This window comes from Puntigrus tetrazona, chromosome 23 (assembly GCF_018831695.1).
Source record: "Puntigrus tetrazona isolate hp1 chromosome 23, ASM1883169v1, whole genome shotgun sequence".
In the NCBI taxonomy this organism is placed as follows: Eukaryota; Metazoa; Chordata; class Actinopteri; order Cypriniformes; family Cyprinidae; genus Puntigrus; species Puntigrus tetrazona.
The window spans coordinates 18501667-18515949 of NC_056721.1; the positions used below are offsets into that span (position 1 = coordinate 18501667).

The window sequence follows — 14283 nt, forward strand, 5'->3', positions numbered from 1 at the left end:
AAAATTCTTCCATTCTTTCCAAAAACACCTTGCTTTTCTACACTACAACAGTTTACTTTGTGCAAAATATAAATAAATAGAACTAGGGCTGAACAATTAAATTGAATTTCTAATTGCAATTCCAATTATGGATGCCACAATTATGCAGTCGTTCAAAAAGGCAATAATCTCTCAAAGTTTACTTATGTTATTCTGAGTGCTTGTGTGTGTGTGTGTGTGTGTGTATATATATATATATATTTTTAAGAAATAAACCTAATCAATGAATAGTTGATATTTAAGGCTTAGTACTATAAAAAAGCAATAAAAGTTTTTATCATATTTATTTTCATATAAAAATATGACATGAAGTTGCTTCACAACAATGGTATGAACATCATTCAAGGTAAATTGTGTTAATCGTAATTCATAACCGGAAATTACAAGCGACTATTTATTCATTAATTATTATTTATTAATCGACTATTATGATTTTGGTCACCATTGAAAAACCGTTCTGGGTTCCTCAGAGAACCTTTCAGCAAACAGTTCTTAAAACAACCTTTTCTTAATGCAAAGAATATTTTAATAATCTAAAAAAAGAGTTATGAATAGAATAGAATGTCTGTTTATTGATTCGCAGATTCCCTGAATTTAACGCACAGTTAAACGCTTCACGAAACGCCTCAAATTTCCCAGGCACACTATAGTTTGACCATGCGAAAAAGAAACCAGACAACACTAACCGCATCTGACCATAACAAGAAGGGATCTGCTTGCAGTTTGCATATTTTCTGCTGAAAAATAATTGTCACATCCTGCATAAAACATAAGCATATGTGTCCGAGGGATGTTTACAGCAAACTCCGATGGATAAAACTGACTGTCTGCTTGTTATGCACAGGAGACTTTTGCAATAAGACACAGCACTGTGCGCTGTAACCTTGAATGAAATCTGCGTGGAATCAATTGAAGAAAGATGTTTGGAGACGAGACGCATTGTGTGGAAAGTCTGCAGCTGAGGAACCTCCAGGCGCTGTGGAGGTCACATGGTCATGAGGAGGGTCAGAACTGAGTGCTGAAGGTTCAAAGGCCAGACATCATTAACACGCACATAGAAACACACATTGATGCAAAAAGATAACTTTTTAATGATTCATTTGTTGTTTTATTTTTTCCCCCCCACTGCATCCCTATCCCAGCGTCACAACAGGGGACAGTGGTTACAGTGCTGTCAAGCGGCATTAATAAACAATAATAAAATATAGCCTCGCCGAATCGGTCCGCTGCAAAATTAAACAAAGCGTATCATTGTCATCAGGCAGTCGTTTCCGAGAAAGCCCTTCATAAACCTTTTTATTGTGGGAGATAAAACTGACACGTTCGAATTCCTCTGCCTTCTGACAGGGCAAATGGTAGCACAACATTAAGAGTGATAGATGATCTTCTTCTTCGGAGTCACATATCCCATCAATTAAAGCCAGTCTGACACTGAACCCTTTCCTGGCACCCAACAAACATTCTTCACACCCAATCACTGTACAACACTGACAATGCCGTAATATCTATCACAGCACTTGGATATAACTTGCTCCTCAAGTAATAATATAAAAGAGTGTATTATATACTCTCAAAGACCCAGCTGTAAAGCTCAAGCACCCCATCATTCACAATAAACCATAAATGTGTGCTCTTACCTCATATTACACTGGATATCATTCAACGTTCATTGACATTGTCATTTTTCACTTCTATACTAAAAAAATCAATATAGTAAGATAAAAAAATTCCATATCTATCAATCTATCTATCAATCTATCTATCTATCTATCTATCTATCTATCTATCTATCTATCTATCTATCTATCTATCTATCTATCTACACACAACACACACATATTGTTTTTAATAATTGTAGTCAGATAGATAAATTAAATTCTTAATACATAAGATTAATACAATAAGTATATACACATTTTAATTATAATTATTGTTATTTTTATTATATACAATTGCATATATAATTAAAACATATAAAACATTTATATATATATATATATATATATATATATATATATATATATATATATATATATATATATATATATATATAATATATTTTTACAAAACCAAATCAGAGCTATTTTAATATATTATATGAATAAATATTAAATGTTTTCAAAAAGCTTTTAAATCATTAACAGTCTTTTTTTTTTATATTATTTACACAGGTGTCACACTTATTCTTGGATTCTTGATTTATTCTTGATTTAGGATTCAAAATTTTCTCTCTCTCTTTTTTTTTTAAATAAACAAATAACCAAACTCCCGAGGTTTGGATGTGTTTGTGACACACGGAAGAGAAAGCAATGGAAAGAGTGATGGGATAAATGGAGTGAACGAAAGACAGTTCTGACAGTTTTGTTCCACAACGTGATACTGACAAGGTGAGCACAGGAACGGATAAACAACAACAACAGTTTATAGACCCATAAAACGTCTGAACGGAGAGAAAACCAACACAACCAGTGAGCTTATTTATTGCAGTATTCTTCTGTGGCTTGCATTATTCCTCTGAGGGAAATGAGGTTAAATAATTGGTTAAGGATCAGAGCATTAACATGATCGTTGCTAGATTGTAGTTGTGGTTTATTACATAGCGTAATCAGACAAGAAATCAGATTTATAAAAACAAATGACATGGCCGCTGAGCTCAACTAGCCATTTCAGATGAACACAGTTTATTTAATCAGAGCAATAGAAGGTAATAGATGGCGCTCATTACAGTAGCACTGGCACGGGGAGCATTCGCACTCACGAGTATAAACACACACACTAACACAGACACATTAATAAAAGCCCTGACACACACAGGAACTTTTATAAGCAGATGTCGGACACTCTCTCCCTTTCATAGACGCACAAGCCGACATATAAAGTCTTATATACACACACAGTCAAAGGGATACATCCCTGCACACCTGCAAAAATATACAGGGGAAGCAGTGATCTGATGGTTTCCTTCATAATTACAGAGTACCGAACAAAGCCCCCCCACCTTCTCTGATCCCCCATAAACCACCTGTTCAGCCCCTCCCTGCCACTTACATTCTATTACCCCCCAAAATTCCTGAGAGAGTCATGGATAAACTCCTGGATTTATGGTTACAAGCCAAAAAGTAACCAGATGAGCCGAAGACTGAAGTAAAAATTGGGATCTAGACAGATAGACAGTAGGGTGGTCTTCCAGAAAACATCACTATGCTCGGTAACACACATAGTCGTAGCAAACCTACTCAACATGCATGCAAAAACAAAAAACTGAAGCAGGAAGAGAAAAGCTAGTAAATGCCAACTACCAATAGGTGCTTGATTCAAGCAACAGAAGAAAAAAATGAATTGTGACTTTTTACTTTTTCATCGGAATTGTGAGATATAAAGTCAGAGAACTAAAACATAAAACTTGTAATCTGAGGAAATAACTTGTAATAAACTTGTGATAAGAAAAATCAACATTCAAAATGATATAAGCCTGTTATTATACGACAAACATTCCAGATTGTGAGATATAAACTCCCAATTGTGAAAATTGTGACTCAGAATTGTGATTTAAAGAGTAAACGTACAATTTTTTTTTTTTTAAAAAGACAACTGTGAGATGTAAAAAGTCATAATTATTCGATATATACCCAGAATTGCTGGATTTAAACTCAGAATGAGAAAGAAGTCAGAAGTCAGAGGTTTTTTCATTAAATTCTAGTTTGAAACAAATCTCTTCGGGAGAAAACAGTAGTCGTAACTGTACTGTTTTCTACGGCGAGAAAACGGTAATAGAAACAATACCAGAATTGCGAGAAAATAGTTCAAAAAGTAGGATAAAAATCCACATTTAACTTTTTATTGTTTTATCATGTGAAGGAAACAGGGTTCCTTAAGTAACACGGTGAAATAAAAGTGAATTAAATATTACAGTGTACCTACATTATCATAAAACATTACTAAGAATAAACTATCAATGGTTCAGGAAGTGACACTGTAAATCTAATGCTGTGGTTAGAGTTGATATACAGTGAAGAAAAGACACATTTCCCTGTCACTCAAAAGGGAAAATACACTCAAGAATATAATGACAGCAGTTTACCCAAACACATAAACACATTAAGACACTCCCGTATTCCATTACAGTTACTGTACCGCTGAGATCAGACAACTCCACAGTCCCGCTGGAGTCAGAGTGGGAGTTTTGGTTTTGGTGGAACGTGAATATCTGGTTTGACAATAGTTTGTTTTTCCTTGTCTCTGCTTCTTTTGTCTGAGTTCATGTAAACTCATGTTGCTGATCTGTGAGACATAAACAGCTGAAGACAGAAAAGGGCCGGCCCATTCCTTTCTCATTTAAAAAAAAAAAAAAAAAAAGAGCTGTGCATACGTTTGTTTTGTGCATGTGCTGAGTAAGACTGTTGTTTTTAATGTTGTAACGCGCTCAGACGCCTCCACTGCCCCAGATGTGTGTGTGTGTGTGTGTTTGGATGTGAACATTCTGTCGAATGTTAAAAGACGACGTCGTAAATCACGACCGGCTCTGACACTATTAAACACTGCTGGCATAAACTTTCAAAAAAACTTTTCAGCTCGTGAAAATCTCACACACAACATGTTGAAAAGCAAAGGAAAGCGAGTTTCTTTCAGATCACAGACCGATCCAAACAGCACAAAGAACAGGTGCTACAGATTGTCAATGCAATGGAGCTTCACTGAAGTTCAGCTATAATACGAGAGAAAAAGTAACACAAAAAGCCATTGATACGTGTGGTTTTAGGCATTTTGTTACTTCTTACAACAGAACAAATGCAATACTTGTTCAGAGAAACTGCGCTGCTCAAAGCCAATGCGTAGATGCTACCTTAAAGCAGTATTTAACTCACAGTCAAAATATGTCATATGCTATAAAATTGCTTTGTCTGTCAAACAAACCCAAATTAACTTACAACGTTCTAGTGTACCCACTCAACCCGAGAACCGGAACAAATCATTCAGCATTCAGCTTTGTGAACTGGATCAACCAATTTATTTAAAAGATCTAACTTGTTTATGCATGGTCACTTCTCTTATGCAGAGCTAGGGCAGATGTCAAAATGGTAAGTGCATAAAAAAAATGACATTTAGCTTTGGTCATAAAAACTTTCTACAGCGCATAAATTGCACGGATTATTTCAACTTATACACTGATTTTGCATCCATTTGGAAGTTTAACACCATTCATTGTCACTGTATGGAGGACGCACTCTTTAAACGCTCTGCTCTGTTCCTTCAAAAACTTGACGCATCTCGACGTATCCAGGTTTGTTACGTTACATAGTGTCACATCAGTTAATAAACTTACTTAACTGCTACCACGTTTCAGTTTTATTAACAGGACGATTTACAGGCTACGCTTCATGCGATGCTTTCGAAAACACCTTTCCCTCGAGGCGTACAAAACACTTTGTTTTGCACAAACTAATATCATATTCACACACACACACACACACATACTTAACACTTGTAAGCCACGGGGCTGAAACGTTAACACTTAAGGCTAAAAGGAAAGCAACAGCTGTCAAAGAAGTGTTTTACATGTGTCAAGGGACAACTCACCAGGTAAAGGTAACCAGTCATTTCTCGAAACACGTCGCGGACCCAGAAAGCGCTCGCGCAGGCATCAGCGCCGCACGAAAATAAATGAAAACACACACAAGGCGCACGCGCTACACATAGACGAATTCAAGAGAACCGAGTCGCGCGAGCCGAACGAACCAAAAAGTTGCGATCCATGCGACTCTTTCATCGCCCTCCCGCTCCTCTGTCGCGTCTAATCGAGTTTAGTTTCAGTACGCGTGTTGTAAGTGACAGACGTAAGAGAGAGAAACGTCGTTTTGATCGGTTGCGTGAAAGTTAAACTCACCCGCTGCGACTAAAATCCGCGAGGTGAAGACAAGAGAAGCGCGCCTCCGTTCATCAGAGTCCCTTTCACGCTACGCGGTCGTTTCTTTCTCCCTTCTTCCTTTTCTCTGCCTCTCTCGCTCTCTTTCCCTCCCTCTTTCTCTTCTTTTCGTCTCTCTTAGAAATAATTATGCGCTCTGATTCATGAACCCTGTCTTGGTCACGTGACTCCACCCTTCAAATATACAGCACATTTTTCACAAGCCGCAAAATGCCTAGAGGGAAGAAACAGAGGCAAGCTTAAATTTCTGTTTTTAATTCTCTGCCCCTCTTTCTTTCTTTCTTTCTCCTTCTTTTTCTCACTCCTTGAACTGTGTATTCACAAGTGACATGCACTGAGTAGCACATGATGAAGGAATGCCAGAGAGGGACTGGTATTAATATGCTGGATACAGTTCGTTTTTAAGACAGACAAAAACTTGCTTAACTGATACACGTTCCTGGTCTTACTGTGAACAATTCAGTTGTGCGCGTTATTCCATGTGGGGGAAAAAAAATGCAATAATGTGCTTCAAACAGCGGGAAAACCGTAAATTACGCAGTCCATTGCATGTGAATTACATGAACAGTGGTAAATATGAAACCGGAAAACATGTAAAGTGATGCTGGATTAACAAACTGAAAAGCATAAAACGAACCGATAGAATACGCCAATGAATCATTTTAAGGGTTGCCATCAATAGTAATGATTTATTTGCTGCAAAGTCCACAAGAAAATGGCATCTTTTTGATGATGGGAGACTGTAAATATGGGAAGTTCCAAACTTCACGGTGCCGAGGGTGTGTCTGGCTATATGCCTCTCTTTATGTGTTTTATATCAGTACAGTGTGCAGTTTGTGTTTGTATGGAGCAGTTCTGCACTGGCTTGTTTGTGGTTCTGGGCGTTTGCCTGGGTTCTTCCTAAAGCTGCCATTCTGTACTGGCTTTGGTTAAAAGAAACCCCCAGAAACCTCACTGTGAAGACACACCTTAACTGGCTCCTTTTTGACGGTGCCATCTCAAGCTCGGGGAGGTGGCATGTCAGGTTCAGCTAATTTGCGCAAAATAAATCAAGTGTAACACTTGTTTTTATTTTAAACTCGATTATTTCACAAACGGTCATATTCTGATGTTTTTCTGAGGCTAGTTGGGCATGAATCAGCTCCGCTGTGTGCTAAGGTTCGGTTTAGTTCGCGCTGCACTAAATATGAACTTCCTGTCAAAAAAAAAAAAAAAAAAAAACATTTTCAGCATCCAGATTTTTCTTTGCTAAGATAAAACCGTTTGCCGAACTGAGCTCAGCTGAAGTGTAGCAGTAGGTTACTTTAGCAGGGCTGGCATTGGGTCTCGAGTCAACAGGAAGTGGTTTGCTTTGCCACACAAACCTACCCTACACAGCTTTATCTACATATATGTTATTCTCTAAACATATTAACAGTTTGCCGAAAAGAAGGTAACTAGGATGTTTTTAGAATTTCTGTTTTTGTTTCGAGATTAAATGCTTTATCAAACCTTTTCAAAATGCTCAGTATCTAACATTTTCGTATCAAGTATTACCAAGTTTCAAACAATATTACAGTATGTGCTGTCATTCTCCGTGTGTGTCTGAGCGAGTATGTGTCAGTAGCAGGAGAGAGGTCAGAGGTTAGCAGTGTTTGTGTTTCATTGTCAGTGAAGTGTGCTGGAGGTTGAGATTTATGATCTCTGTGTTGGGAGACTGCAGAGTGGAGGATAATGAAGATAGATCAGACTGCTATCTCTCTCTCTTCCTCTCTCGCTCCTCTCGTTCTCCCACACTACCTGTGTACCTCCCTGTCTGTCACTATCTGACTCTGTCTTTCAGTCTTCCACGCTACATTTCACTTTCACCAGCTTTACTCTCCCTTTTTCCTGTTATTATGCCTTTTTTACACAATTCTTGCGTCTGAACATGCCTACTTAGTAGTGTTTATTGGCGCCGATGACTCCATGAAGAACCTTTAACGTCCATGGAAACTTTCCTCTTCACAAAAGGTTCTTTATAGTGGAAAAGGGATCTTTAGAACCATTCCAAAAATGTTTCTTTTAAGAATCGCTCACTAAAAGATTCTTTATGAAAAGCCACCACTGCAATTTTGAAACATTTTGGAACCCCTTTTTTTTAACGAAGGATGTATGTCAAATTTACATTCTAGGAAATGTCCATAAAATAGCGCTTACTGTTATTATAAACACAGATTATGCATAGATTTTTTTTGCAGATTAAAAAGACTAATATTTTGAATCGTTTGTTGCATTGTGTTATGTTTAAAGGAAATGTCTGAAAACATTTTACGATATATGTCTGACCATGGAACTGGTTTTCAGATTCTAATAACTAAATGACTCTTTCTTAAAATATCAGTAAGCATTTCAACAAATGAGCAGTTGTTATAACACATCAGGGGAACTATATGGGATGGCTCTATATCTGCATGCTGACATTCTGAAATTTGCAAATAGACACTTTGATGTCTCATAAAAGTAAAAGAAGTAAAATTAAGTGTGGCTCTTTTCAAGATGTGAAAGTTGTTGCTTAAAGATAAACCATAGTCATTTGGAAAACCTTTAGCAAATTAATAAGTTGCAGTGTGTCACATGTAAAAATAAAACAACAACAATAACAACAAAAATTGTGGCTTAATCCAAACAGGACAAATACATTAATCGACAATCAATGTTAAAAAAAAGGCGTAGGAACAATTTTCACTCAGAAATTGCTAGTAAACTTGTAAGTGCAATACATATTTTTTAACTTCAGTAAAAATAATTTTTCACAATGTATTTGAACATATTGCTCCACTTCTCCCCCTTTTTTTACCCCTAACGATTTCTTCTTCGCAAGAGTTGCATTTGTCACTTTTTGCTATGACATCATAATTCACCTTAAAGGCCTCTGACATCATCATTATTTTATCCTTCCTCTTTCATCCTTTTTCATCCGTGACCTTATTTTCCCCTGTGTTAATTGTCAGGAGTGCAAATAAATAAACGAATAACATTTCCACTAAGACGTGTATTTATCTGTGCCAAGGACTAGTGGGCCTGGATGGAAAAGAAAAGGGGAAGAAAACGAAAAAGGGAGGGGAGGAGAGAGAGACACAGACACAGAAAGAGAGAGGCTGGTGGCCACGGCAGGTTTTAATCAGGAACAAGATGCCTGTAATGAGATCACTATTTCCTTGCATGCAGATTGATGTCATGTGAAGTTTTGTGCTGCAATGAGACATGCAGAGAGAGCGCGAGGCGGGCATGTGCATGCGTGCGCGCGCGCAAACAAGCGCGACGTAGCCTGACTCAAAGCACGCACGCGTAAATACACATACACGCGCGCACCAAAAGCATCGGTTTTCAGTTTCAAAAGCACCAATAAAGGGCCTCATTCATTCCGCCTGGCAAAACGTACACATTCAGACTCCAACTGACAAGAAGAAATAACATACACGGGGAAAAACAACTTTTGGAAAAAGCTATAAGGGAAAAAAAATGGGAGGCTGTGGTGTATATTTTGCATTAGGGTTCATGTAAATGTATAAGCCACATGTCATATTTAATCTGTGGTTGCATGTGCGCGCATGCTTGTACTTATTTTTGTATGTTTGTGCGCGCGAGTCGAGGCAGCGAGCGCGCTTCGCCGATCCAAACAGAGCTGTCGGGAAAACCTTAACAGAGTGCCAATGAGCGCATGCAAATGAGCGCGCGGCCTACCCTCCAACATATGTGTCCAATGAAAGGTGAATGGCCCTCCTGTCTATACTTTCCTCACAATCAGCCATGATGTCACCATGAACCCTCTCTGAACCGACCTCTGTCAAAAAACATTTCGCTCTCTCCCTCTCCTTCGCTTCTCATTTTCCACCTTTCCCTATTGCACTCACCAGGCTGCCTCCCTCCAGTCCGAATTCTTTTGGTGAAACCACATTTTTTCTTTCTTCTTTTCATTCGCTTCTTTCCCTTCATGCCCCCCTCTCCGACTCTCTCTCCCCCTTTCGTTGTCGGATCCAGGCGCATTCTGTCCCTGGCTCTCTCGCTCTAATTGAATCAGCACAAGTGAAGCCCACTGCCAAAAGTACCAGGATGTTCTGATTAAGACGGACTTTGTTTAAAAGGTGGCCTTTTCAAAACCGTTCGTGGCACTAAGGGAAAGACGGCAAGGGCGGAAAAATGTAGTATGGCTAGAAAACGGATAACTAGAAGTCGGGGGAAGGAAGTCGCTAAAAGACAAGGGGAGAGAACGCGGAGAAGGAGAGGAAAAAGAGAGGGGCTGGAGGGGGCAGCCGGAGAAGCTGCCTGATCCACATATGGAAGCAATTCTGTAATTGCGGCAAATCTTTGTGCTCGAGAGGAAAGGTCCCCTTTTCAATGCCTTCTCTTTAGCAAATAAAACTGCCATTGTACAATGGGAAAAAATACTTTGAAACGATGTTCACTCAGAAATTGTTAGTAAGTTTCACAAATAATTAGCCTCCAATGAAACGCAGAGTAGCTAATTGAATTAAAGCAATAGTACTAAAAATCTACTTGCCCTCAAGACTTTTACAGTCTTTTAGAAATTTAGCATTACATCACTTGCTCATCAATGGGTCATCTGCAGTGAATGGGTGCCGTCAAGAATGAGAGTCCAAACAGCTGATAAAAACACAATAAACACAATACAAGTAAACCAGTCCTGAAGTTAACATCTTGTGAAATGCTGTGCGCTTTTAAAAATCAAATGCATCAAGATGGTTTAACTTTAAATCATCCTTCATTATGCTTCCTGTAGTAAAATAAAGCCAATCCCATTCCTCGCTCGCATCAAATCGCGTTCACCGACATATTTGTTTAAATCTGTTTTTGCTTGTAAACAGTGCTTGATCTTTGCATGTTTCCCTCCTGATTCAGTCAAGATGACTTTTTCAGCAATATGAACAAAGGGCTCATATCGTGGCCAGAAGCAAGTGTTTGAAGTTAAAAATGTGTTAATGATGCATTTCTTTCTCTTAACATGCAACTTTTTCACTTTATTAGATGTTAACTGATGGACTGTCAGGAGTCGTCTGGATTACTTGTGAATTACTGGAGTGTTTTTAGCAGCTTTCAGGCGTCTCGCTCTGACGGCACCCATTCACTGCAGTGGAGACATTTTCACCAAATGCATTCCAATTAAAAAACAAAACAAAACGAACGTATTTACATTTAAAATTTGACATGTTAAGTCCCATTTTTTAATTTTTGGATGAGCTATTCCTTAAAAAACAAGTTTTGAAGTAAGAAAACAAAGGACTATTAAACCCCAAAAGTTTTTTTTTTTTTGCTTAAGTGGCAAAATAGCTAAAAAAAACAAAACAAAACAGGTTGTACTCTTTAAGTTATAAATCAGACAGAAAGCATTTTAAGAGTCACATCTAAACTTTCCACTATATATCCTCTTCACCATACTAGTGCCTTTTGCACAACAGGGAGCTCGGTATAAACTTGTTAAATTGCTCATCAGCCTCAGAGAATCTGGCATGACTTCACAAAGAGCGATCTTTCAATAAAAGAGCGAAAGAGTTTGAGCAGGTAAGTGTTGGTGGGCAGGAGAGAGCAACAGAAAGATGACAGACACTGATGGCTGTCTGCCTAGCCCGAGGTACAAGGTGTTTCTACTGTGTGCGTGTTGGCAGCAGCCCCTGCTCGGTTCCCAAACACTGCCGCTCTCCCTCTGTAATTATCGGCATGCCCTGCCATAACATGTTCCTCGGTGCGTGAGTTGCCCACAGTCATGGGTTCATAGCTGTGGAACAGAGCTCCAAATTTAACACAGCCAATTAACCCTGGCAACTGTCAAAACACCACAGAAACAGGGTTTACGTAAGGCGCCACATTCTCTTTGGATTATTTCTATCTTGTGCGAAATGTATCATTTCAATCAACGTGTCAAGCGCGCAAGCTGTAATCAAGCTTTTTTTATGGTCGCAGAAAAAAAAACAAAATGCGAGCTAGAACGTTCTGACGGAGCTTCTTCTCGATGTCCAAATAAAGGCCTTGAAAGGATGTTTACGATATGTTGCACGGTTTGGATATAAATATAAATGCATTTTTAGCATCTCCTGTTGCATTGCTTTTACTTTCACATTTACAAGAATATGTTATTTATGCAGGGAGGGGAAAATATTATATTAAGGACTGAAGAAAGCTAGAAAGGAAGGTTTGATCTGTTGGTGTGACCTAGTGCTAAATTAAGATGTTAAGTTTAGGGGTTTAAGAGTCACTTCTTGCATTAAAGCCTCATCTAGTGGTCAGCATTGGAAGTACAACATAAAGCCATCACTATTGCTCAAGCTCAGTCACAGTGCATTAGAAAACACTATATACAATATACGCTTTCACAAGCATTCAGTTGTCATTATAATTATAAGCACTTTTAATTGTGACACTATAAATTAGAATACTGTGTCTCTTGCTGAGATTTCTTGTCATTTTTGTTTTTTATTTGTACCTAAAACTTCCCAAACTTCCCAGCTTTAATTTTGAAAAACTTTACAGCGTATAAGAGTTATTGCTACAATATAATGGATAATACCATGCATTTTAAAAGGCAATACAATATATATTCTGTTCGCAAGACATTCTATGAGGTTTAAGCTTTTCAGCCATTGAAAAGGCATATTTGATTATATGTATTTGGCCAATATTATTTATTTTAGGCCAGATAAAACTATGATATAATATTTTTTTTAAAACCGAATATATTTTATATGAATATTTCCAATTTATCTTTGAACCGTCACGATAGCACAATAACAAACTGTGGCCCACCCAATAAGAAGTTGGCAATTTTCAACAAAGATGTAATTTATTAAACAAGAAGAAGTCTTATCACGTTGTAAGTTTCTATTTAGGTCAAATTATAAAAGGAAAGTTTTCGCGGTCAACTGCATTTCTTAATCGTCCCTCTTTGTATAGCTGAATATCACATGCTCATCAAAATGGTCATTTGTGATGAGGATGCAAAGGCAACTACATGCAAATTTTTGTCAGTGTCTCTAACTTTAAAACAAACAGTGTTCCAAAAATGTTTATGCTGTTATTGCAGTTACAGAAAATAAGAAGTGTATTTTATTGTTTGTTTGTCTTGTTTATTATTTGAATTGCCTTTGTTAATGATTCATATACTACATTTTTCACCACCCATTTTTATGAAGGCCCACCCACTGACACACTTCTGGCCTCGACCCTATAATAGCAAAAATTAAAAAAAAAACAGCCATGTGCGTTTAATGTCCACAAGAGGACGCTGTTCTGTTGTTCTTTCAGTTTAAACGAGATATTTACAAATCATTATCCCCAAAATCTGTTTCTAATAACAGCAGCACAGGCACACGCTGTTATTAAAGCAGAACCACCTATTAAGAAACAAATAAAATCTGTGAGTGTTTTTGTAGGTCCCACTTTATATTAAGTGGCCTTTAACTACTTTGTACGTACATCAAAAAATAAGCACCACGTACTTTTGCAATTGTGAGGTGGGATACAGTTGAGGTTAGGCACAGGTTTGGTGACAGGGGTAGTTTCAGGGTGGGTTAATAGATAAATCTAATTACACAACTTAATCGCAGATGTAATAACATGCAGATATTTTTAAAATATCAGTACAAGGTCCAGCAGGAATTGACTTTCCAGTGCTCTCTCCACCCTCAAAACCACACCTGAGGTGAGACCCTTGAGGAAGGCACCGAACCTCCAACAATGGCTGCCCACGGCTCTGGGTGTGTGTTCACTATTCACTGTGTGTGTGTGTGTGTGTGTGTGTGTGATCGCACTTGAATGGGTTGAATGCAAAGCACGAATTCAAAGTATGAGACACTGTACTTAGTCACACATCACACCTTTCCTTTCCTTTTGTAATTTGACTTTTGACTAAAAGGTTAACTAAAAAAAGTTAACTCTTGTAGTAACTTTCTTTTTACAACTAGCCCCAGTTTTCTCTCTCTCTCTCTCTCTCTCTCTCTCTCTCTCTCTCTCTCTCTCTCTCTCTCTCTATATATATATATATATATATATATATATATATATATATATATATATATATATATATATATATATATATATATATAGTAATATAGCAATGAAGCCCAATCCTAGAGATCTACCTTCACGTTCAGTTCCAGCCCACTTATCAAACACAACTGTCTGTAATTATCAAGCCCTCTTTCAGATATTAGTTAGTTGGTTTAGTTGTGTTTGGTCAGGGTTGGAGCTGGACTTTGCAGGAACTTAGATCTCCAGGACTAGGATCGAGCACCCTACTATATCCTATATATCTATAATATATAACCAGGAAAATGATTGGGCACCTC

The 14283-nt window shown here is 37.8% G+C and overlaps 1 protein-coding gene across 2 annotated transcripts in view; it reads right to left on the bottom strand.

The window, feature by feature from the left end:
* rarga (retinoic acid receptor gamma a) overlaps positions 1-6075 on the bottom strand; it is a 50817-nt gene extending 44742 nt beyond the window's left edge. The window contains exon 1 of one of the 2 annotated variants that reach the window (XM_043224736.1): positions 5924-6075. The gene's annotated coding sequence lies outside the window, so the exon portion shown is untranslated. Of the gene's footprint in view, positions 1-5616; positions 5740-5923 lie in introns of those variants that run through there. The other variant, XM_043224737.1, reaches the window with a different exon arrangement.
* Between the last annotated feature and the right edge of the window lie 8208 nt (positions 6076-14283).